Here is a 27,078-nt window from a genome sequence, read left to right as displayed (position 1 = left end):
TTCACTGATGTGAATGGATCCTGGTTCTTAATAACCTATATATTGAAATTAAGAATTCTCTCCCCAAGGTCCCAATGTTAATTAGTGCTTTGTGGCCCTCGTCAGATTTTCAGTAAATTTGTAAATTGTCACATAATCTCAATACATCAGCCTTATTAAATTAAGACATCTTTCAAAGCAAACTGATAGTGGATCTATTCATGGTACTTGTACAAGTAAATTGCATTCCTAGAATAGTTCTATCCTCAGCCGTAACTGATCGTGTGTGCTCTTTCTCTTGAGGTTTTCCTACAAGCTCATGTTTTCCCTTGAGCAGATGACAAATATCACTCTCTCTGTGAGCCTTAATCCTCAGCTCTGTGGGGTATGGCATAAACATATTGAGCAGGCAGAGCAGCCTGTGTGCCTCATTGAGTTTAGCACTGCCGATAGTGGAGGTCTACAGTGAAATCTGGAAGAATCATTAGTTTCTTCTAATTAAATCACAGCAATCCTTTTTTTCCAGGACGGTCTCAATATTTATCCTTCTCCTGATTTAAGAGACAGCGGGCCCACAAAGGGAGTCAGAAAATATACACACACACGTCGCTTTGGGGTTAAACAGCACTGTGGAACATTCTGGGAGCTTGAATTTTCAGTGCTATCACGTGCTCTACACTCGGGGCAGCTCTGAGCTGAAATGATGCCAAGTGATGTACAAACCCATCCAGCCCAAATACTCTCTCAGGACTGCTGCATATCATAGTGCTTTAACAAGCTACAATTTAGTCTCTCTTTGGAATATCCAATGAAATAATTGACTGGTGGATCCGGTCTTGATTGCCAACCGGAGGGTTTAAGGAGCGTCAGAATCTGTCTGGCTCTCATGGACAGTTTGTTATGTTTCTACATTTGTTACTTTACCTTTGTTTTCTTGCTCTTCCTCCCACCCTCAGTTAGGCAGAGAAGTTAGGTGGGTGGGGTTAACAGCAATTTATTTTACCTATGAGTCTACCACACTACAATTATCTGTTAGAAAGCCAACTTTTCCTCTGCAATCATAGAATGATAGAATGATACAGCACAGAAGGAGACCATTTGGCACATTGTGTCTGCGCCGGATTTTTGAAAGGGCTATCCAATTAGTGCCATTCCCCTGCCCTCTCCCCATAGCCCTAGAAACATTCATAATGATAACTTGCAACATTCTTACCTTGCCGGTACTAATTTATGTCTTTTATCTCCGGCCGGGCCTTCACGTGTGTAGCAGGAGTTGCACGACTCATGCATACCATGCACAAACTCAGATCTCACACTTCAGTGGGACCTCATAGACAGATAGTTACGTTTTCACCTGGTGACTCACACTTCACAAGTGAGCAAGAGCAGATGGTGGTGGCAGAGACAACAGTGGAGAGTCCACGTCGGAGGGTGCAGTTTTCTCCGAGCTCTGCTCAGCTGGACACAGATGCTGTACCCTGGGGCCATCAATGAAAGGAGAATCATTGAGCAACAGCAGAGAATGTGCGATGAACTGAAGGGCCTTCCAATCCCACTCACCATGATTGCACAAAGAATGGAGGAGTCCACATCAAGCACAGGTGATGTTGCAGGGCATTGAGGTGATGTGTTCTCCCATGAATAGAGTGACCAACTGCTCCAATCAAATGAGTCTATGCAGGCCTTGACCACGGTCGTACAGACTCTGATGCCAACATTTCTGCCACCTTAAATAGGATGACAGTGGGCCTTACAGCACCCCACTGATCTGCACCAAAGTGCACAGTGGCAGCAGTGAAATCCGGCTGTGCTTCCACTCCTCACCAGTTGCTCCCCCCGACCAATCCCTCCCCCATGCCAGTCAGTAGCCCACATACTACCTCGTCTCCCGATGGCCGAGCCTGCTTCTGCACAGGTGCCGGTAGAGCAGTCATTGGCGGGGCTCTCATGGGCTCCAAAACCCAGAGGACGTCGATCAAGAGCAACTCAACAGTCAGAGCTGAGATGTTAGCAGGCTACGTCAACCTCTGCTGAACCCACAGGGGTTGTACCACATAGAAATTGTAGGAAAAGGAAGAATATGGCTTTGTAGTTGTAAAAGGTACAGATTCATAGAGGGAGATTTTCAGTTACTCCCCATTTGGGGTGGGAACCGGATTAGCACCAGCCATTTAGCACTTGGCATGGGAGTATCGCCCCAGCCACTAAATTGGGCTTACCGCACCGGCAAGGAAGCGGAGCACTATCTCGGACGCTCCACTTCTTCTCGGGGCAGAGTCTGGGGCGCAAAGCGTGGTAGCGCCAGAGAACTACGTGGCTGCTCCACATAGCACTGACGCGTTTCATTGCCCCTCCTCTTCCATTAAAGGGGAGGGATGCTGCACACTCTGTAGGCTGTTTGACAGCCTTCACTAGCCCAACAGGGTGGCGTGGTGCTGTGGTTGCAGCCCAGCATGGCTGCGCGATGGCAGCCAAGGCTCATGCCAAGGGCCCGACCTGGGGTTTGGCCAAAGCAATGAAATTACAGTGCGGGCGCAGCCGGGCTTCCCCTTTAATTACCGCCTCGCGAGCAGAGGTTGGCCCGGTTCGCGACCCGCGAGGCTGTCGCTGACATCGCCCGCAGCAGCTTTGCGGGGCGCAGCCGAATTTCTGCTGTGGGGCGGTAAGGGGCATTAAGGGGTCGCGTCGCTCGACGGTGATGTCATCGCCGGCACAGCAGCGCTGCGGGGTGCTACTGTTTGCCGCCACTGCTAGCCTCCCGCTGAATTTCATGGGAGGCGTTAGCGGCACCGCGCCCGGGTGCTAGGTGCTAACAAGAGGTGCAAACCAACCCAATTTCCCCCCCTCAGAATCATAGAAATCCACAGGGCTCAGTACTATGTCCCTTGCTTTTTGTGGTATATATCAATGATTTAGACTTCAATTTAGGGGCACGATTAAGAAGTTTGCAGATGATACAAAAATTGACTGTGTTATTGATAGTGAGTAAGAAAGCTGTAGACTGCAGGAAGATATTAATGGACTGGTCAGATGGGCAGAAAAGTGGCAAATGAAATTCAATCCGGAGAAGTGTGAAGTAATGAATTTGGGGAGGGCAAACAAGGCAAGGGAATACACAATAAATGGTAGGATATTGAGAAGTATAGAGGAACAGAGGGACCTTGGAGTGCATGTCCACAGATTCCTGAAGGTAGCAGGACAGGTAGATAAGGCGGTTAAGAAGGCATACAGGATATTTTCCTTTATTAGCCGAGGCATAGAATATAAGAGCAGGGAGGATATGCTTGAACTGTATACAATGCTAGTTAGGCCACTAGGCTAGAATACTGCATACAGTTTTGGTCACCACATTACAGGAAAGATGTGATTACACTAGAGAGGGTTCAGAGGAGGTTTACGAGGATGTTGCCAGGACTGGAAAATTTTAACTATGAGGAAAGATTGGATAGGCTGGGGTTTTTTCCTTTGGAACAGAGGAGGCTGAGGGGAGACTTAATTGAGGTGTATAAAATTATGAGCGGCCTAGATAGAGTGGATAGGAAGGACCTATTTCACTTAGCAGAGAGGTCAATTACCAGGGGGCATAGATTTAAAGTAATTGATAGAAGGATTAGAGGGGAGTTGTGGAGAATTTTTTTCACCCAGAGGGTGGTGAGGGTCTGGAACTTGCTGCCTGAAAGGGTGGGAGAGGCAGAAACGCTCATCACATTTTAGAAGTATTTAGATATGCACTTGAAGTGCCGTAACCTACAGGGCTACAGACCAAAAGCTGGAAAGTGGGATTAGGGTGGATAGCTGTTTTGCACCAGACACAGACACGATGGACCAAATGGCCTCCTTTTGTGCCGTAAATTTCTATGATTCTATGAAGATTCATTGCCCTCATCATCTTCCATATCCTCCTTGTCTTCCTCCTCCTTCTCCAAATCATCCGAAGAGGATCTGAGCTCTTTGCCTAATTCCACCTGCAGGTCCAAACATCGCTGCTGCGCAATGTAGTGCAGAGCGCAACAAACCAGAACTATTCTGGAGACCCTGGCTAATGTGTACTGAAGGGAGCCTCCAGATCTATCTGGGCACTTGAAGTGCCTCTTCAGCGTGCCGATGGCTTGTTCAATCACACATCTGGTGGTGATATGGCATTAATTTTAGCATTGTTGCGCTTCATTGGTCAGGTTTCTGACAGGTGTCATCAGCCAAGTTTGAAGTGGATATCCCTTGTCTCCTAGCATCCACCCGTATGTGTGCTTGCTGGTCCAAAGACATCAGGGAGCTTGGACTGCTGCAGGACGAAAGCATCATGGCAGCTCCGCAGGAATCTTGCGCATGCCTGCATAAACATCTTTTTGTTGTTGCACACCAGCTACACGTTGATGGAATGGGAGCCCCTTGTAGTTTCCGAATACTCCTGGTTGATCTGGGGGTGCCATTATTGCCACATGTGTGCAGTTGATGACACCGTGCACCTGTGGGAAGCCAGCCAGAGCTGCAAACCCGAGTGCCCGCTCATGCTGACTGGTGTCATTGTAGGTGAAGTTGACATAATTGCCAGCCTGGGCAAACAAACCATCAATCACTTGTCTTATGTATTTGTGGGCCGGCGACTGGAAGATCTTGGATCTGTCTCCAACAGAGCCCTGGAAGACAAAAAACTTGAGGGCGGTGGTAACTTTTATGGCCATTGGTAAAGCGTGGCCACCAGGTCCAGCAAGGAGCAGGTCTTCTTCTCGGAGGCGGCAGATGTCTGAACCACCTGACGAGACAACCAGAGCCTCCTGAGACACTGCTGTTCAGATATGTCAAGGAAACTCAGCCTCTGCCAGTGGACCTTGTTTTGCGGGTAGTACCTCCTGTGAGCTGCACCCCTCTGCTGCTGCCCTCTCTGCTGGCCCCCCCTCTGCTGGTCCCCTCTCTGCAGAGTGGATAGCCCTTGTCTCCAAGCAGTCATCCTCAGGTTTGACGTGGTGGCTGGAAGATTGCTGGCGCAGAATGAAGGCATCATTACTGCTGCCAGGATACTGGGCATTCACCATCATGATGCGTTAGGCATGGTCGCACAACAACTGCACGTTAAATGAGGTTTATGGTTTGCTGTTATGGAACATCTCAGGATTGGTATGCGGTGCCCACAAAGTCATGTGTGCTCTGTCGATGGTGCCCTGCACCATGGGGGAGCCTGCTATCCTGGCAAAGCCACATGTGCGCTTATCCTGCTTCTCTCTGTCCAGAGAGAAGACAATGAAATCCCTTCTCTTGGAGCAGAGATCCTCAGTGACCTCCCAGATGCAGCGATGGACGGTGAACTAGGAGATGCTGAGAGCGCTCCTGCCTCTCCTCCTCCTCCCTCTGTGAGCATCTTGTCCTCTTCTTCATTGCCTCTGCTCCATCTCCGCAAATGTTGTGAGCAGAATCCTTTAAATGAGAAGAAAGGTGTTCTCCACTTGCACCAATACTCCCTGTCACCTCAACATTGTTAAATAACTTTCAAAAGTGCAAAACATTTGCACAAACTTACACAGAGGCAGTACAAATTAAAAAGCAAGTTGTTGATGATCCCTTTAAATAGTGCTGCTGTGGGGTCCTTCCTGCTGCTGATGTCATGGCCAGCTGGTCGTGATTAGGAGAGGGCGTTAAATGGAGCGGCAACGTCGGAAATGGCAGGTCGTGCGTCAAATCAGCATTGCACAGTCATTAACATCACAGTCTGCCTCATCTAAATATCTGGAACGAGTGCAGGTAACGACAGTGCTACCAACCTCCCCAAGTGGCAGCCACCGCAGGAACGGCCAGAAGCGGACAGAAGCGAGTTGGCTGTCATTTTTTCAGCAAAACCGGCCTTAACAGCCGATGCTAGAGCTCCGGATTTTGCGGCCAAACTTTTTCCAATGGCTAGTGGGTCGATAACCAGAGGACACAGGTTGGCAAAAGAATGAGAGGCAACATGAAGAAAACCTTTTTTAAGCATCGAGTGGTAGGATTTGGAATGCAATGCCTGACAGGGCGGTGGATGCAAATTCAATAGTATCCTTCAAAAGAGAATTGGATAAATACTTGAAGGAGAAAAAATTGCAGGGATATGGGGAAAGAGCGGGGGAGTGGGACTACTGGATTGCTCTATGAAAGATCCGGCACAGACTTGATGTGCCGAATGGCCTCCTTCTGTGCTGTACTATTCTATGGATTTATGATTCTACAGGAAACTTTGTGCTATCCGGCACCCACGGGACCGAGCTGCTGCCGTTGCCTCAAAACTGCCGTACTCTCCAGAGTTAATGTTGAGAGATACGGAGATTCTTATCTCCGTATTTGACAACAAACACTGTTGCTTAGCAACAGCTTCTAAACACTCGGGTGTGGCCCTAAAGCTCTGTAGCTAAAGCTGTTGCTATAGCTACAGACCTTGCACAGCTTGACTGTTCAAACAAAGCAAAAAAAACAAACAAAAAGAATAAAAAACGGCTGCTGATTTTTGCCGGTGGCTCCAGATTGCCGGATAGCTCACCTCCGGATAGCACAAAGTTTCCTGTATATTAAAATCCCTCCATAGAGTACAAAAGCAAGGAAGTTATGGTGAACTTTATAAGTCACTGTTTAGGCTTCAGTTGGAGTATTGTTTGCAGTTCTGAGCACCACACTTTAGGAAAGATGACAAGGCCTTGGAGAGGGTGCAGAGAAGATTTACTGGAATGGTACCAGGGATGAAGGACTTCAGTTATGTGGAGAGACTTAGAGAAGCTGTATGATTCCCTATGATTCCCTAATTCAGATATTTCCGTCAATTCCTAATTAGCATTGTGATGCCTGCCAGGAGGTACATGAGAGGAGTGCTGGGTGACTTGTATTCTGTCTTCCCACCCTCCTTCCTTTGGTGAAGTGCCTTGCCTCTGCTCTGTTCTGCTTCTTGACGGCATATGCTAGAGAAGAAACTTGAGATATGTGAAGAGACTAGAGAAGCTGGGATTGGTTTCTTTTACGCAGTGAGTTGTTATGATCTGGAATGCACTGCCTGTAAGGGTGGTGGAGGCAGATTCAGTAGCAACTTTCAAAAGCAAATTGGATAAATACTTGAAGGAAAGAAAATGTCCGGACTATGGGGAAAATGCAGGGGAGTGAGACAAGTTGCTGCAGTGCATCTTGTAGATGGTACACACTGCAGCCACGGTACGCCAGTGGTGGAGGGAATGAATATTTAAGGTGGTGGATGGGGTGCCAATCAAGCGGGTTGCTTTGTCTTGGATTGTGTCGAGCTTCTTGAGTGTTGCTGGAGCTGCACTCATCCAGGCAAGTGGAGAGTATTCCATCACACTCCTTACTTGTGTCTTGTAGATGGTGGAAAGGCTTTGGGGACTCAGGAGGTGAGACACTCGCCACAGAATACCCAGCCTCTAACCTGCTCTTGTTGCCACAGTATTTATGTGGCTGGTCCAGTTAAGTTTCTGGTCAATGGTGACCCACAGGATGTTGATGGTGGAGGATTCGGCGATGGTAATGCCGTTGAATGTCAAAGGGCGGTGGTTAGACATTCACTTGTTGGAGATAGTCATTGTCTTGCACTTGTGTGCCACAAATGTTACCTGCCACTTATCAGCCCAAAAAGGCTTAGGAGGTAGTGAAATATAGTCGAAAAGAGAAATGTTTTCAGAAGGATTTTGTAAGCAAAGAGGGAGGTGACCATATGGAGCTATTGAGTGAACGAGTTCCAGAGGGCTGGAACGTAATGGCAGAAAAAGCAGCCGCCGTTGATGGAATAGAAGGATCAGGGAACAGGAAAGAGGCCAAGCTTTTCAGAACAAATTTAATGCAGTCAATTGCCACTCTGTCAGCCAGCTCCCAATCATCAGTAAAATGATAAATAATAGTCCCCTCAAGTGACACCGACTCACCAGTAACCTCCTCACTGATACTCAGAAATGAGGGGTAGCTAGAGGGAGTGATGTCAGGGGACAGCGCTTGGCTTAAGCTGTAGATATCCCCAATGTTCATTCACTTGTGCTGCAGATACTACAACATCAACCACTTACACTTATACAGGACCATTAATATAGTAAATCATCTGAAGTTGCTTCAACGAAGGCCTGACCAAACACCAAGCAGGAATTAGGAAAAGGTTAGAGGAGTGGGCCACATGTGGGGTCATAGGGATAGGATACTTTGAAAATGAGATGTTGCAAGGTTTTTTAAAATTCATTCAAGGGTTGTGGGCGTCGCTAGCAAGGGTAGTCCATGTGGTGAAGGTACTCCCATAGCGCTGTTAGGGAGGGAGTTCCAGGATTTTGACCCAGCGACGATGAAGGAATGGTGATATATTTCAAAGTCAGGATGGTGTGTGACTTGGAGGGGAACTTGGAGGTGGTGGTGTTCCTATGCGCCTGCTGCCCTTGTCCTTCTAGGTGGTAAAGGTCGAGGGTTTGGGAGGTGCCATGTTGGCTGAGGAGGAAAAAGAAAGCACAGTGGGCAGAAGTATCGGAAGGGCTCTTTTTTGAGGTATGCAGCAGGTAGAAGGCAACAATGGTAGTGATCCACCACTGCCATCTATTATTTTCTTAGTAAATAAAATCTCAGAGTTCAAATGCTGTGTTGTAACAGTAGGCAGTTTACACTAAATTTTGACAAAACAGTTAATTGCATGCATTTACTCCCTAGGATTTAATTGTGAAATCTTAAAAGTAGACAACGGCATCTAATTATTTAATTCAGTCAGGTAAGACAACCATTCAGACATGCAACATTTGTTGGGCCTGTGCCCAGAGAAAAAGTCAATGTTAAGCTCTGTCAGTAATTAATTTCACATTCAAGAGGCAGCACAGCTTTATTTCACAATTTAATCACCCGGAGTCAATAATTCAACTGAGCAATCATTACACAGAAATAGGTCAGCAAAGCAAACCTGTGTGATTTTCAGTTTGTCTAGTTCTGTATAAATCAGTGTGAGCCACCCCATTGTAGACTTCTTTAATGTCTTGGAAAAGGTAAAGAAAATCCCCTTTGTTCTTAATTATTGGAGCCTGGTGATATCTTACTCAACACAAGACAGGGGTAATTTTGACTGTGGGTGATAGTGTAAAATGGGGGATATCGATTCAGTCACTCGTTATACATCGCTCTTGGGAGAGAGTTTAATAATTCCCCCAATTTTTCAGACTTCTCTAGCATTGCCCTCAGCACCCTGGCTCTAGGGTGGAGGAAAATCAGCCTGGATGCCTGTTCCTGATCGCTATTCAATGACTCTTCTTGGAAATTGTGAGGACTTCATTGAGCTTGACTGTGATGCCTTCCATTGTAAAATACTTTGCTGACACTCAGGCCGAGAAATTTGTTTAGCGCCGGAAACAGGCGCAAAATGGGAATTGGACGTGGATCGCGCGCCCGAAAGTGCCAGCATGAGGCTTGCTGGAAATTGGGCCTCGGGCCTCATTTCTATAAAACCAGCAAGTTGCAATGCCAATTGGTCGCGGGCGAAATCTCAGCGGGAATCGCGGAGCGGCGGCAGTACAAAAGGCTCCAAGAGACCAGGTAGGCCTCAGAGCATCAGCGGGCGAAATCTCGGCGGGAATCGCGGAGCGGCGGCTGTACAAAAGGCTCCAAGAGACCAGGTAGGCCTCAGAGCATCAGCGGGCAAAATCTCGGCGGGAATCGCGGAGCGGCGGCAGTACAAAAGGCTCCAAGAGACCAGGTAGGCCTCAGAGCGTCAGCGGGCGAAATCTCGGCGGGAATCGCGGAATGGCGGCAGTACAAAAGGCTCCAAGAGACCAGGTAGGCCTCAAAGCATCAGCGGGCGAAATCTCAGTGGGAATCGCGGAGCGGCGGCATTACAAAAGGCTCCAAGAGACCAGGTAGGCCTCAGAGCGTACCAATCTCCAATCTCAGAGGGAAATAATTAAAAAGTAATCGAAGTGTGACATCACCAGAAAGCAGGTAAGTGATTGGTTGGTGAGTATTTCTCTCTTTATAAACTTTAACTCTGTGGTTTATAGTTTCTAAAGTCTCTGTGGTGTAGCGGGGAATGTTTATAAACCAGGGCCCTTAAATATACTATTTAATGGTAGTGTAATTGGTGGCATTGATTTGATTTAATTTAATTGCAATTAATTAAAGAGTAAGTCATGGCAGGAGAGCCCGGCCCCATTGTATGCTCCTCCTGCGCTATGTGGGAACTCAGGGACACTTCCTGTGTCCCTGACAACTATGTGTGCAGGAAGTGTGTCCAGCTGCAGCTACTGGCAGACCGCATTGCGGCGCTGGAGCTGCGATTGGATTCATACTGGAACATTCGCGAGGCTGAGGAGGTCGTGAATAGCACGTTTGATCAATTGGTCACACCGCAGGCAAAGGTTGGACAGGCAGAAAGGGAATGGGTGACCAACAGACAGAGTACTAGGCACAGGCAGGTAGTGCAGGGGTCCCCTGTGGAGATCCCCCTCTCAAACAGATACACCACTTTGAGTACTGTTGGGGGGGATGGCTTACCAGAGGAAAGCAGCAGCAGCTAACTTCCTGGCACCAGGGGTGGCTCTGCTGCACAGGACGGGAGGAAAAAGAGGGGGAGAGCTATAGTAATAGGGGATTCTATTGTAAGGGGAATAGATAGGCATTTCTGCTGCCGCAAACGAGACTCCAGAATGGTGTGTTGCCTCCCAAGTGCAAGCGTCAAGGATGTCTCAGAGCGGCTGCAGAACATCTTGGAAGGGGAGGGTGAACAACCAGTTGTCGTGGTACATATTGGTACCAACGATATAGGTAAAAAGCGGGATGAGGTCCTAAAAGTGGAATATAGGGAGTTAGGAGGTAAATTATAAAATAGGACCTAAAAGGTAGTAATCTCAGGATTGTTACCAGTGCCACATGCTAGTCAGAGTAGAAATAGAAGGACATTTCAGATGAATACGTGGCTAGAGGAATGGTGCAAGGGGGAGGGCTTCAAATTCCTGGGACATTGGAACCGGTTCTGGGGGAGGTGGGACCAGTTCAAACCGGACGGTTTGCACCTGGGCAGGGCCGGAACCAATGTCCTAGGGGGAGTGTTTGCTAGTGCTCTGGGGGTGGGGTTATACTAAAATGGCAGGGGGTTGGGATCCTGAGCAAGGGGACAGAGGAAAGGGAAACAAGGATAAGAGCAAAAGATAGGAAGAAGAAAAACAAAAGTGGCAGTCAGAGAAATGAACGGTTTAAATCAAACATGGCCACAGTAAATAATAATTCTAATAGGTGTAAGAGCATTAAAAAAACAAGCCTGAACGCTTTGTGTCTTAATACGAGGAGCATTCGTAATAAGGTGGATGAATTAGCTGTGCAAATAGAGGTAAACGAATATGATTTGATTGGGATTACGGAAACATGGCTCCAGGGTGGCCAAGGCTGGGAACTCAACATCCAGGGGTATTCAATATTCAGGAAGATAGCGTAAAAGGAAAGGGAGGTGGGGTAGCATTGCTGGTTAAAGAAGGGACTAACACAATTGTAAGGAAGGATATTAGCTCTGATGATGTGGAATCTGTATGGGTAGAACTGAGAAATACCAAGGGGCAGAAAACGTTAGTGGGAGTGGTATATAGACCTCCAAACAGTAATGCGGAGGTTGGGGACGACATTTAAAGGGAAATTAGAGAAACGTGCAATAAGGGCACAGCAATCATCATGGGTGACTTTAATCTACATATAGATTGGGCTAACCAAATTAGTAACAATACTGTGGAGGAGGAATTCCTGGAGTGTTTAAGGGATGGTTTCCTGGACCAATATGCCGAGGAACCAACGAGAGATCAGGCCATCTTAGACTGGGTATTATGCAATGAGAAAGGATTCATTAGCAATCTTGTTGTATGAGGCCCCTTGGGTCGGAATGATCATAATATGATCGAATTCTTCATTAAGATGGAGAATGAAGTAGTTGACTCAGAGACTAGGATCCTAAATTTAAATAAAGGAAACTGCGAGGTTCTGAGGCGCGAGTTGGGTAGGATTGATTGGGGAATGTCACTCAAAGGGTTGACGGTGGATAGGCAATGGCAAACATTCAAAGACCGCATGGATGAACTACAGAATTTGTTCATCCCAGTTTGGCATAAAAATAAAACAAAAAAGGTGACTCAACCGTGGTTAACAAGGGAAATTAGGGATAGCATAAGATCCAAGGAGAGGACATATAACTTGGCCAGAAAAAGCGGTGAAGCTGAGGATTGGGAGCAGTTTAGGATTCAACAAAGGAGGACAAAGGGATTGATTAAGAAGGGGAAAATAGAATATGAGAGTAAGATTGCAGGGAACATAAAAACTGACTGTAAAAGCTTCTATAGATATGTGAAGAGAAAAAGATTGGTGAAGTCAAGCATAGGTCCCTTGCAGTCAGAATCAGGGGAATTTACAATAGGGAACAAAGAAATGGCAGACCAATTAAATACATATTTTGGTTCTGTCTTCACAAAGGAGGACATAAATAACCTCCCAGAGATGTCGGGGAACATAGGGTCTGAAGAAAGGGAGGAACTGAAAGAAATCAGTATTTGTAGGGAAATGGTGTTAGGGAAATTGATGGGATTGAAGGCCGATAAATCCCCAGGGCCTGATTATCTACATGCTAGGGTACGTAAGGAAGTGGCCCTAGAAATAGTTGATGCATTGCTGATCATCTTCCAGCATTCGATGGAATCTGGAACAGTACCCATGGATTGGAGTGTCGCTAATGTTACCCCACTATTCAAAAAAGGTGGTAGAGAGAAAACGGAGAATTACAGACCGGTAAGCCTGACATCGGTAGTGGGGAAAATGCTAGAGTCCATTATAAAAGATGTAATAGCAGAGCACTTGGAAAACAGTGACAGGATCGGACAAAGTCAACATGGATTTATAAAAGGTAAATCATGCTTGACTAATCTACTGGAACATTTTGAGGATGTAACTGGTAAAGTAGATAAGGGAGAACCAGTGGATGTGGTGTACTTGGACTTTCAGAAGGCTTTTGATAAGGTCCCGCATAAGAGATTAGCATGTACAGTTAAGGCACATGGGATTGGGGGCAAGGTATTGACTTGGATAGAGAACTGGTTGGCAGATAGAAAGCAAAGAGTTGGAATAAACGGATCTTTTTCCGAGTGGCAAGCAGTGACTAGTGGGGTACCGCAGGGATCGGTCCTTGGGCCCCAGCTATTCACAAAATATATTAATGATCTAGACAAGTGAACTAGATGTAATATCTCCAAATTTGCAGATGACACAAAGCTGGGTGGGCGTGTGTGCTGTGAGGAGGATGCCGAGAAAATCCAGGATGATTTGGACAGGTTGGGTGATTGGGCAAAAGCATGGCAGATGCAATATAACATGGGTAAATGCGAGGTTATCCACTTTGGTGGCAAAAACAGGAAGGCAGATTATTATCTGAATGGCAATAGATTGGGAGAAGGGGAAGTGCAACGAGATCTGGGTGTCCTTGTGCACCAGTCGCTGAAGGTAAGCATGCAGGTGCAGCAGGCGGTTAAGAAGGCAAATGGTATGTTGGCCTTTGTAGCGAGAGGGTTTGAGTAGAGGAACAAGGATGTCTTGCTGCAGTTGTACAGGGCCCTGCTGAGAACACATCTTGAGTACTGTGTGCAGTTTTGGTCGCCTTATCTGAGGAAGGATGTTCTTGCCATGGAAGGAGTTCAGCGAAGATTCACCAGGCTGATACCTGGGATGGCAGGAATGACGTATGAGGAGAGATTGGGCCGATTGGGCTTGTACTCGCTGGAGTTTAGAAGAATGAGAGGGGATCTCATTGAAACTTATAAAATTCTGACAGGACTGGACAGACTAGGTGCAGGAAGGATGTTCCCGATGGTCGGGGTGTCCAGAACCAGGGGTCACTGTCTAAGGATAAGGGGTAGGCCATTTAGGACAGAAATGAGGAGGAATTTCTTCACCCAGAGAGTGGTGAACCTGTGGAATTCTCTACCGCAGAAGGCAGTAGAAGCCAATACATTAAATATATTCAAGAAGGAGTTGGATATATTTCTTAAGGCTAAAGGGATCAAGGGGTATGGGGAGAAAGCAGGGACCGGGTACTGAATTTGGATGATCAGCCATGATCGCATTGAATGGCGGAGCATGCTCAAGGGGCCGAATGGCCTACTCCTGCTCCTATCTTCTATGTTTCTGTGTCGCCCCAATGCAGTTCATCGGTTGGAGCCTTGGAAAATTCGACTGATACCAATGCCAAGCTGGCCCGCAGGTATGTCTTGGTTGGGAGACGAACGGGAACGGCAGTGGTGGGGGTGGGGGAGCGGGCCTGGGCTGGCACTGGTCCGTAGTATTGTTGTGGAGCCAGGAGGAGAACCAGTTTTACCACTCTAGAAATGTCAACACTAAGCAGAGCATGCACAGCGCATCCACCTCCCAGCAGTTTATGTGAACTTGGGCGTGGGACCTAAAGTAGTCAGTAGGACCCTGATTAGCATAATCAAGGGGCCTAACGCGGTTTCAGGTCAATGCCTTAGTACTTGGAAGTCGCTGGCTGCTAGTTTAGCAGCTTGTCGTACTTCCAGAGGAGATTGGGTGTGTGAGATCGTGCCCAGAAATTGGCCCCACCAACGTTAGATTTTACCCAAATATCGGGCGCGATGGGGACCAATTTCTCCCCATCACTGTCCAAATCATGCCTGATATTTGGGCACTTCCCCAAGGTACTAGAAGGCTGCCATCACCAATGAGATTATCCCAGCAGGAACCAGAGCCACCAACAATAACAACTTGTATTTATATGCGCCTTTAACGTAATAAAACATCCCAAATTTAAGTTCAAGAAAGAAAGGAAGGGAGGAAAGTGTTAGTTATCTGGTTCTTGTTTTCAAACTGTGAAAGCGAGGCTATTTGAATTCCCTGTCAAGTTGATCCTGCTGCTGCGTTATTTATGAGTGCTTGTATCTGTAGAGTTCCTTTATCCCCCATCTCACACAGGCACTGAAAGAGACCAGCCTCATATTGCTCAATATACCACCTCCCTATGCTCCCTCTATCATAGTGTCAAGTCAACCTTTATGTAGGTGTCACCCTGCCAATGCTGACACCACCTCTATCCACATAGATTAATATCTATGCATTTGTGTGTGAAAAATGAAGTTTTAAGTGTCAAGAAATTAAGATATATGAAAATTTTGGGTGTATAAATTCATGTTCAGCAGAATATCTGCAGAGAATGTGCCCATGTTGGGGCAGTCTTAATATAACACCGAATAAATTTAACTGGCAGGGTAATGAGATTTTTATATAACTTGAGCCACTAGGGAGAATCAAACTAGGAGAGAAAGCTCTAATCGGATTTCCAGTTTTGTAGTATGGTTCTTAAAGCATTTTATATACAGGGAACAGCTGGTCATTAAATATGTAGTTTTTATCATAATTTTCCAATTTTCTGATAAAATTAATGTCGCTTTTCCTGCCACATTTCTGGACTGTATATTTCTTTATTAACATATTTAATGTTATAACTTCAATACACAGTACTTTTCAGATATTTTGCTATTCATAGAATTATCACAAGATAGGTTCACATGAAGAAGGCCATTCAGCCTATTTGATCTCATCCTTGTCGAATACCTACCCTACACAACTAGTACTAAAAATATACTGTAATAACCAACATCACTAAAACAGCCTCCACATTCAATGGATCATCCTCCGCCATTTCCACCACCTCCAGTGTGATCCCACCACCAAACACATCTTCCCCTCCCCTTTCAGCATTCTGAAGGGACCACTCCCTTCGCGACACCCTGGTCCACCCTGGTCCACCCCTCAATTACCCCCAACACCCCTTCCCCTTCCCACGGCACCTTCCCGTGCAAGCGCAGGAGATGCAACACCTGCCCTTTTACCTCCTCCCTTCCCACTGTCCAGGGCCCCAACACTCCTTCCAGGGGAATCAGCGATTTATTTGTACTTCTTGCAACTTAGTATACTGTATTCACTGCTCATGATGCAGTCTTCTCTACATTGATGAGACCAAACGTAGATTGGGTGACTGCTTTGTCGAACATCTCCATTCAATCCGTAAGCCTGACCTCGAGCTTCCGGTCGCCTGTCACATTAATTCTGCGCTCCACTCCCACTCTGATCTCTCTGGCCTCGGCCTCTTAAACTGTTCCAATGAAGCTCAATGTAAGCTCGAGGAACAGCACCTCATTTTTCAAATAGGCACTTTACAGCCTTCTGGACTCAACATCGAAATCAACAATTTCAGACCATAACCTCTGCTCCTATCATTTATTTTCTCTCTCTCAAGGCAGGTGTTGATGATTCTGCCATTGCCATTTACACCTCTTCTAGACTCATCTTTTGTTTCTTTACTTGTCCCATTACCATCTCCATTTGCTCTGTACTGTCATACTGTTTGTCATTTAATCACTCCTGCCTTCCACCCTATCACAGACCTTCCCTTTTGTCCTTTCCTCCCCTCCCTGATTTTCCTGCCCCTGCACTTTCTTAAAATCTGTTACATCACTAACTTTTTCCAGTTCTGAAGAAAGGTCATCAACCTGAAACATTGGGCTGGATTTTCATTCAGGAGTCGGCACTAAACTTTCCAGGTTGTAGTCCCGCGTCCATCGAGATGTGGCCAATCCACGCGATTTTAACTTGATTGACCTTGTTGAGCCCACCCATCGGGCTCAGCAGGCCAATTAAGGGCCACCCGGCAACAGTTGACGTCACAGACTGAAATTTCATCTGTCAAGAGGTTTTGACAGATGAAATATCAGCGTTTCACAGCTGTTTGAAGCTGTCAAACACTGACAGTCTTACTTCTAACCTGAGTCCTTCTCCACAGACTTGGTTAGAAATCTCTCCTGCACAGAAAGCTGAAGGCTGTCACTTTTGACAGTTCGCAGCCATTCTGCCTTCTGTGCCGGTGAGATGAGGGACTCCCGAGACCTAAAGGAAGGAAGGCTGAAAAGGTAAGAAAAGGTAATTTAAACTTCTTTAAATACTTTAGACACACTAAACACACTTACCTTTGCACTCATGCACACACTCACCTGAACACCAACATCGTGACACCTCCAAGTCCTTCAACCCAACGGCCCGCCTCCTCTAACTTGGCGTGGTTTGGAGCCATCGGGAATCCCACACTGCAGCATTAAAAATAGGGATTAGGCTAAAAACTGCCTGCTAACTATCTGTTAACAGGCAGTTAATTGGCACTAATCCCTTCCCGCCTCGGGTAGGTGGGTCCCAGTGCGGGGCGGGTACCCACCTCCTTTGAAACTGGCATGGAGGCGGGTTGGGTTTGGGATGGGGTCTGAACTCCTGATTTCGGGATTTTAACCCCCCACACGCCTCCAATCCTGCCTCTACAGCCCATTGAAAATCGAGCCCATTAACTCTCCACAGATGCTGCCTGACCTGTTGAGTATTTCCAGCATTTTCTGTTTTTATTTCACGTAAACAGATGATTACTGTTTGTGGGACCTTGCTGTGCACAAATTGGCTGTCACAATTGTAATGTATATACCTTTAAGGGGGGAACTACTTTTTACAGCTCATGTATACTGCAGTCCCGGCAGTAACCACACCTGTATATAACACTGAGTAGTAATCTGTACCAGAGTGAGCCACGTTGAGTAAACACCTGTTGTACCATTCCCCTGCAGTCTGGTGTCTTACTACTGATGGACACAACATTGGCGACGAGACAAATTCGATCCTACCTGCAACTCTGCATCACCTCCCAGGGATTCGTTCCTGGAGACCAGTAGATTGGAGGTCAAGGCCAGAGACACGGGCGTCGACCACAGGCAACCGCCCAGTCATCCAGCAGAGACTCGAGAATTGCGGGGGAGGCTGTTGAGAGCCAGGCTTGGCTTTCCAGTCGCGGTGGTCCAGCGAAACGGGCTGGCAACAGGTAGTGCGCAGACCCTTCCCGGACAGCGGCGGGCTAGAGCCCAACCGAGCGGCACAGCAAAGGGCCGAGCAGCGTCGACGGGAGACAGAGAGAGAGGGCAGAGCGCACAGGGCATAGCCGGTGTTCAGGGGCCGAGCAGCGTCGAGGAGAGGGAGAGAGACGCGCAGAAACCCACGAGGCGCCGCCATTGCCATGAGGACTGCCGAGAGCGGCGTTGGCAGCAGTGCAGGAGAAGCATGCGAAACCTACAGGGCACCGCCATTGCCACGAGGACCGCCGAGAGAGGCGTTGGCAGCAGCGGGGGAGGAAGGAAACCGCGGGAGACGCCATTTTAAGCCATTTTAAACCACACCCAAAATGCCGAAGAGTGGCAGTATCACCGCATTTGACAATGAAGTCGAAGATTGTATTACATATGTCGAACGAATAGGGGTATACTGCAAGGCAAATGAGGTGTCAGATGACAAGAAAGCGCCGGTATTGTTAAATTTAATGGGTGCAAAGACGTATGGCTTATTACGAAATCTAGTAACCCCAGCGAAGCCAGTGGAAAAGAGTTTTGGAGACATAGTGATGATACTACAGGAACATTTAAACCCCACACCGCTGCTGATAGCAGAAAGATTCAAGTTTCACAAACGGAACCAGCATAACGATGAAAGCAATGCTGAATATTTAACAGAACTGCGCAAACTATCGAAACATTGCCAGTTTGGAACGGGACTGGCAGATACCTTAAGGGACAAGTTTGTGTGTGGGCTTCAAAGTGAAGGAACCCAGAAACGGCTTTTATCTGAAAAGGACCTTACGCTGGACAAGGCTTTCAGCATTGCGGTATCATATGAAGCAGCAGCACGGGGCGCTGCAGTGATACAACAGAGACCGCAAGAATATGGCACAAACGAAATGTCATACAGAACAGAGAAGTGCTATCGCTGCGGCAGAACAACACACGACCACAATGATTGCTGGTTCAAAGACAAAGGCCTAGAAATTCATTAAGGCGCTGCCAGCTTTGCGCCCAGTTAACGCCTAAAGGGTGAGTTTGCGCCAAAAATGAGTCTGCGCAGATATTCAGCGCAGCGGTATTGGCGGCGGTAGCCGTTAGCGCTGCGCCGCCACCGATGACGTCATTGGTGTGCGCAGTGCCCCGGTTCCGCCCCGAAACCGCGCTGATCCCCATATTTAGTTGCGGCCGCCTCCTCCGAAGTGGCCGCAAACAGCGACCAGAAAACGGGGCCGTCCTGCTGCCTTAGTGGGGCGCTTTAAAGCGGAAGGTGCGGCCGGCCGCTTTTGCAGCGGCAGCCTGCCCGCACCTCCTTCCCCGGCCTCCTCCACCCCCCCCACCCCGCGGCATTGCCGGCTGCTTTCCGCGAGCCCGGCACTTTTCCGTGGTGCCGGGCTGATTTGCCGGCACTATCCAGCGGCGATCTCCCCATTGCAGGCAGCTCCCCCTTAAGAGAAGGAGGAGGCCTGCAGTACCGCAGCCTGCCGCTGCGCAGCGCCTGGCGCAGCGGTGCCAAGTGCGGTGATATTCAGTGTCAGCGCACCAAGCGGAGGCGGGCACACCCTGGTATAGCGCCCGCTTCCGAATTGGGGCGCTAACAATGAATATCTGGCGATCGCTATAGGCTTCCCACCCAGCGCTAACTTTTGGGCGCTAGCCAGCTGGCGGGGCCATAGTGAATTTCTAGGCCAAAGTGTGCAGACAGTGTGGAAAAGTAGGACACATAGCACGAGTCTGAAGGTCGGAAAAGAAAACCAGCAAAAGAAATCTCCAAAAGAAAAGTACAAGAAGGTACATAAGGTGACGGAGAATAGTTCAGACGAACAAAAGAGTGATACAGGTAGACGACCTTTTATCCGAACTTCCGAAAACCGAAACCCTCTAAAAACCGAAGGTTTTTTTGTTCAGCGTAAGTCGTGCGCACGACATTACCAGAGTGGCGCACGACTTACGCTGAGCAGAGGGTCAGCGTAAGTCGTGCGCACGACACTGACCCCCGCCGACGACACCCCGCGGACCCCCCGCGGACCCCCGCCGACCCCCCCGCCGACCCCGACTCCCGCCGACCCCGCCCCCGTGGACCCCCGCCGACCCCCCCCGCCGACCCCGACTCCCGCCGACACCCCCTCCAACCCCGCCGACCCCCACCCCTGACCCCCCTGCCGACCCACCCCCGACAAATTTCCCAGTCTTATAAAATACCTTCCGAAATCCGAAATTTTCCGAAAACCGAAACACGGCTGGTCCCGAGATTTTCGGATAAAGGATAGTCTACCTGTACTGACTCCGAAAACAGGGAGCTGAGTTGTCTGAAACTACATAATGTGATCAAAACGGAGGATCACCGAAACATTTGGGTCACTCTCAAGATAGCAGGAGTCCAGATAAAAATGGAATTGGACACAGTATCAGCCCTAACAGTCATAAACCGACGGGACTATGAGCGGCTATTCTCACACATATCCTTGAGAGACACAAAAATTATTTTGAAGACGTACACGGGGCAAAAAGTCTACCCGAAAGGAAAAATAAGGGTGACCGTTATCTATAACGGTAAGGAAACACCAAAACTAGACCTGTATGTACTGCAAGATGGAGGACCACCATTACTGGGACGTGAATGGATCCGGAAAATACAGCTGGATTGGCATTCCATACAAACACTGACTGTGGCTGCCAAAAACGATGACGACGTCACAACTGGGCGACTGTCAAAGATCCTAACCGACGCGCAAGAAGTTTTCCAGCAAGGACTCGGAACACTAAAAGGCATGACAGCAACAATTAAAATTGAAGAAAACGCAAGCCCAAAATTTTTTAAGGCCAGACCGGTACCTTATGCGATCCACCCAGCCGTCGAAGCACAGCAGGAGAGTTTGGAACGTTCAGGAGTACTGTCCAAGGTAGACTGGAGCGAGTGGGCTACACCCATCGTCCCTGTGATGAAAAAGTCTTTGAGCAGCACGCCTGGGGAACCAAGGAATGTTCGCATCTGTGGGGACTTTAGGGTAACAGTGAACCCAGTCCTTCACACCGTACAATATCCACTTCCGCGGATTGAAGATATTTTCGCCTCGCTATCTGGAGGGAAACGCTTCACTAAGATTGATCTGGCCCAGGCGTATCTGCAAATGGAGGTAGAAGAAGCATCAAAAAAAAAACTCACAATCAACACCCATAAAGGTCTCTACCAATACAACCGGCTGGTATTCGGGATAGCATCAGCTCCGGCTATTTGGCAAAGGGAAATGGAACAAGTCCTGCAAGGGATCCCAGGGACCCAGTGTTATTTGGATGACATCCTGGTCATGCGTGAAAATGACAGTGATCACCTTGCCAACCTGGAGCAGGTGCTCACTAGATTGAACGAATATGGGCTCCGAGCTAACCGCCCCAAATGCGAGTTTTTTGAAAAAACAGATCTCGTATTGTGGCCACGTCATCGATAAAGAGGGGTTACATAAGTCCCCAGAAAAGATTGAGGCAGTAGTCAAGGCTCCAGCACCGGAAAACGTGTCACAACTGAGGTCGTTCCTCGGGCTGGTAAAATACTACCATAAGTTCTTGCCAAATTTGTCTACAATACTACACCCACTGAACATCCTACTGCAAACTGGGGTGCCATGGAAGTGGAGTGACGAATGTAAACGAGCTTTCCAGAAGAGCAAAACACGAATCACATCGAAAGAGGTATTGGCCCATTTCAACCCAGCACTACCAATTCGGTTGGCGTGTGATGCGTCACCCTAAGGCATTGGAGCGGTGCTGTCGCACAAATTCTCGGACGGCTCAGAGAGGCCAATAGCCTTTGTGTCACGATCACTAACCTCAGCTGAGCGTAACTACGCCCAGATTGACAGGGAGGCCCGCAGCCTAGTTTGGGGAGTGAAAAATTTCAATCACTATCTGCACGGGCAGAAATTCACCTTGCTGACTGACCACCAGCCTCTTGTCTCCATTTTTAATCCGAAGAAGGGCGTTCCGGTGATGACTGCGCAATGACTACAAAGATGGTCACTCTTTCTAGGGGCGCACAACTATGAGATTGATTATAAGGGCACGAAACAGCACGGAAATGCTGATGGGCTATCACACCTGCCACTGTCTACTGCGGAGGAAGCACCAGCAGTGGATCCTGTCAAAATATTTCATTCGACTATAGTTGAATACCTACCGGTAACTAACGCTCGTATAGAACAGGAGACCCGAAATGACCCGACACTGTCTCGGGTATATGATTTGACGGTGAAGGGATGGCCAGCACATGGCAACTCGCTGTTGCCAGCATTCTCGACAAGAAGAGAACAGCTGTCAGTGTGCCGGGGGACCTTGATGTGTGGATCCCGAGTGGTAATTCCACCCAAGTTAAGGGATAGAGTGCTCAATGAGCTTCATGAGGGTCATCTGGGTGGGGTAAAAATGAAAGGCTTTGCCAGGGCTTATGTGTGGTGGCTGGGAATCGATAAGCAAATCGAGGACCTGACCAAGAGCTGCTCAGGATGCCAGAAAGTCCAAAATGCACCACCACATGCCCCTCTACACCCATGGGAGTGGCCCTCATCTCCATGGCAATGGGTGCATATTGATTTTGCTGGTCCATTCATGGACTCAATGTTTTTAATAGCCGTGGATGCGCACTTGAAATGGCCTGAGGTCATCAAAATGTCCTTCACCACCACGGAGATAACTATTGCAGTCCTACGGACCATTTTTGCCAGGAATGGCTTGCCAGAACAGATTTGCTCCAATAACGGACCACAGTTTGTGTCCGAAGAGTTCCGGAGGTTTATGAAGAAGAATGGGGTAAGGCATTACACATCCGCCCCGTATCATCCAGCCACAAATGGATTGGCTGAGAGGTTCATACAAACCTTTAAGAAGGCAATAAAGGCTATGTACAATGACAACATTCCGCTGCAGCATAAGGTGGACAATTTCCTGTTCGCCTACCGGAATGCGACACATGCAGTCACCAACCAGGCCCCAGCCATGATGTTCTTTAACCGAAGGTTAAGAACTCGCCTGGATTTGCTCAGACCAAACGTACGAAGAGATGTTGAGAGTAAGCAATTCCAGCACATCCATGAGAAGCCAACAAGGAGCTTCAATGTAGGGCAACCAATCTTGGCCCGCGACTACCGAACAGAAAAATGGCAGCCAGGAACGATATGCACACGGCAGGGCCCACTAATGTACACTGTGGACGTTGGGGAGAACATCGTGAGATGCCATGCTGACCAGATCCTAGAGTCACAGGAACAAGTCAACCCCATGTCTCGCCCATACGTACCTGGTGAGGAACCCGACGTACAGGTCGCATCTACCCCAGAAACAGTAGCATCGGAAGCTGATGACCCAACCGACAACAGGGTGCCAGAATCGCCTCCGCGCCAAGAGCGAGACACTCGGGAAAGGCGCTATCCAGAAAGGATCAGGAAGCCTCCCCAAAGACTGAATATATAAATGAACTATTTTCAGCTAACGTTGTATGTTAAAAGTGTTAATTGTAATTAGTTTGATATTTAATTATTAAATGAGTGTTATGGTACTGTTAATCTAAAAAGGGAGGAATTGTAATGTATATACCTTTAAGGGGGGGAACTACTTTTTACAGCTCATGTATACTGCAGTACCGGCAGTAACCACACCTGTATATAGCACTGAGTGGTAATCTGTACAATTCAGTTCCAGAGTGAGCCACGTTGAGTAAACACCTGTTGTACCGTTCCCCTGCAGTCTGGTGTCTCACTACTGACGGACACAACAACGTTTCCTACATTACAATGGTGATTACACTTCAAAAAGTACTTAATTGGCTGTAAAGCACCTTGAGATGTCCTGAGGTTGTGAAAGGTGCTATGTAAAAGCAAGTTCTTTTTCTTTTATAATTAAAGAGAGTGATGGTTTTAGCATTGTATTTAGCTTACTGCATGTAACAAATGCTATAGGAAACTATAGACCAGTTAGCCTAACATCTGTCATTGGGGAAATGCTGGAGTCCATTATTAAGGAAGCAGCAGCAGGACATTTAGAAAATCATAATACAGTCAAGCAGAGTCAGCATGGTTTTATGAAAGGGAAATCATGTTTGACAAATTTGCTGGAGTTCTTTGAGGATGTAACAAGCAGGGTGGATAAAGGGGAACCAGTGGATGTCGTGTATTTGGATTTCCAGAAGGCATTCAATCAGGTGCCACATAAAAGGTTACTGCACAAGATAAGAGCTCACGGGGTTGGGGGTAATATATTAGCATAGATAGAGGATTGGCTAACTAACAGAAAACAGAGATTTAGGATAAATGGGTATTTTTCCGGTTGGCAAACGGTAACTAGTGGGGTGCCACAGGGATCAGTGCTGGGGCCTCAACTATTTACAATCTATATTAATGACTTGGATGATGGGACCGAGTGTAATGTACCCAAATTTGATGATGATACAATGATAGGTGGGAAAGCAAGTTGTGAAGAGGACACAAAGAATCTGCAAAGGGATATAGACAGGCTAAGTGAGTGGGCACACATTTGGCAGATGGAGTATAATGTGGGAAAGTGTGAGGTTATCCACTTTGGTAAGAAAAATAAAAAAGCAAATTATTATTTAAATGGAGAGAGATTACAAAATGCTGCAGTACAGAGGGACCTGGAGGCCCTTGTGCATGAAACACAAAAAGTTAGCATGCAGGTACAGCAAGTAATCAGGAAGACAAATGGAATATTGACCTTTATTGCAAGGGGGTTGGAGTATAAAAGCAGGGAAGTCCTGCTACAACTGTACAGGGTATTGGTGAGACCACACCTTGAGTACTGCGTACAGTTTTGGTCTCCTTATTTAAGGAGGGATATATTTGCATTGGAGGCAGTTCAGAGAAGGTTCACGAGGTTGATTCCTGAGATGAAGTAGTTGACTTATGAGGAAAGGTTGAGCAGGTTGGGCCTATACTCATTGGCGTTTAGAAGAATGAGAGGTGATCTTATTGAAACATATAAGATACTGAGGGGGCTCGACAAGGTAGATGCAGAGAAGATGTTTCCCCTCATGGGGGAATCTAGAACTCGGGGGCATAATTTCAGAATAAGGGGTCGCCCATTTAAAACTGAGATGAGGAGGAATTTCTTCTCTCAGAGGGTCGTACATCTGTGGAATTCTCTGCCCCAGAGAGCTGTGGAGGCTGGGTAATTGAATATATTTAAGGTGGATAGACAGAATTTTGCAAGATAAGTGGGTGAAGGGTTATGGGGAGCAGGCAGGGAAATGGAGCTGAGCCCAAGATCAGATCAGCCATGATCTTACTAAATGGCTGGGCGGGCTCGAGGGGCCAAATGGCCTACTCCTGCTCCTATTTCTTATGTTCTTATGTTCTTATTTCTGATAGAAAAGAGGAACAAAACAAAAATGAATATTTCAAATAAGATCAAAACATGCTTTAGATAAAAACCTAATTTTTCACCTCTCAAGTCGCAATGCCCACTGCTTTGAAGTATAAATTATCACTTACTGTGAAGCAACTCCAGTACAGTTTTTAGGATCAAGGATTTAACATTCCCCAAGCCATGCAAGGGCAAATTTAGTTTCAATGCATTTCCAGCTGCTACTAAGGAAAACATTAACATGATGATTTTAACTTAGCCCAGCCCACGGGAACAGAGTGGACAGGTGGTTAAAATTGCTGTAGTGTACTTATTGTTCCATCCCCTCCAGCTGCCATTTTAACTGCAGTTTCCAGAGTCGGCCGAGGTGCCCGGCAGTGGCAGGCAGGGGCCCCATGAATCGGTGTCCTAAGATGCAATTTGGATCCCAATGCAATTTTGACATAAAATCATTGAAGTCAAACCTAGCGGGATTGGTCTCTCGGAGTCACCGAAGCAGTATTTAAAGGGACAGTCACCTGCAGGTAATTCGATCATAGGATCTGTATGTCATTGTGCTGTTTGGATTGCTAGGATAGCATCCAGCTTCCAGCTTGCTTCTTTCTCATTTTATTCTGTCGTACTTACCCTCAGTAAATTTTCTGGGCTTATCATAGATGCTATTATTGCCAGTTTCATTTGGATGGAGGACCAATTGGATGAAGAAACATAGAAACATAGAAGATAGGAGCAGGAGTAGGCCATTCGACCCCTCGAGCCTGCTCCGCCATTCAATGCGATCATGGCTGATCATCCAAACTCAGTACCCAATCCCTGCTTTCTCCCCATATCACTTGATCCCTTTAGCCTTAAGAAATATATCTAACTCCTTCTTGAATATATTTAATGTATTGGCATCTACTGCTTCTGTGGCAGAGAATTCCACAGGTTCACCACTCTCTGGGTGAAGAAATTCCTCCTCATTTCTGTCCTAAATGGCCTACCCCTTATCCTTAGACTGTGACCCCTGGTTCTGGACTCCCCGACCATCGGGAACATCCTTCCTGCATCTAGTCTGTCCAGTCCTGTCAGAATTTTATAACTTTCAATGAGATCCCCTCTCATTCTTCTAAGCTCCAGCGAGTACAAGCCCAATCGACCCAATCTCTCCTCATACGTCATCCCAGGTATCAGCTTGGTGAATCTTCGCTGAACTCCTTCCATGGCAAGGACATCCTTCCTCAGATAAGGCAACCAAAACTGCACACAATACACAAGATGTGGTCTCAACAAGGTCCTGTATAACTGCAGCAAGACATCCTAGTTCCTGTACTCAAACCCTCTCGCTACGAAGGCCAACATACCATTTGCCTTCTTAACCGCCTGCTGCACCTGCATGCTTACCTTCAGCAACTGGTGCACAAGGACACCCAGGTCTCGTTTCACTTCCCATTCTCCCAATCTGTTGCCATTCAGATAATAATCTGCCTTCCTGTTTTGCTGCCAAAGTGGACAACCTCACATTTATCCACGTTATATTGCATCTGCCATGCTTTTGCCCAATCATCCAACCTGTCCTACTCATCCTGGAGTTTCTCGGCATCCTCCTCACAGCACACATGCCCACCCAGCTTTGTGTCATCTGCAAATTTGGAGATATTACATCTAGTTCCCTTGTCTAGATCATTAATATATATTGTGAATAGCTGGGGTCCAAGGACCGATCCCTACGGTACCCCACTAGTCACTGCCAGCCACTCGGAAAAAGACCCGTTTATTCCAAATCTTTGCTTTCTGTCTGCCTGTAGGGGGTTTCTCTTGCTCGTTCTGGTCTCCTACCAGGCTTCGTGCAATAATTACCCTTGAGTGGTTCGACCCA

Source organism: Somniosus microcephalus, chromosome 5, assembly GCF_052327205.1.
Source record: "Somniosus microcephalus isolate GS21.2 chromosome 5, FLI_Smic_1.0, whole genome shotgun sequence".
Taxonomy (NCBI): Eukaryota; Metazoa; Chordata; class Chondrichthyes; order Squaliformes; family Somniosidae; genus Somniosus; species Somniosus microcephalus.
This window is presented reverse-complemented; position numbering follows the sequence as displayed.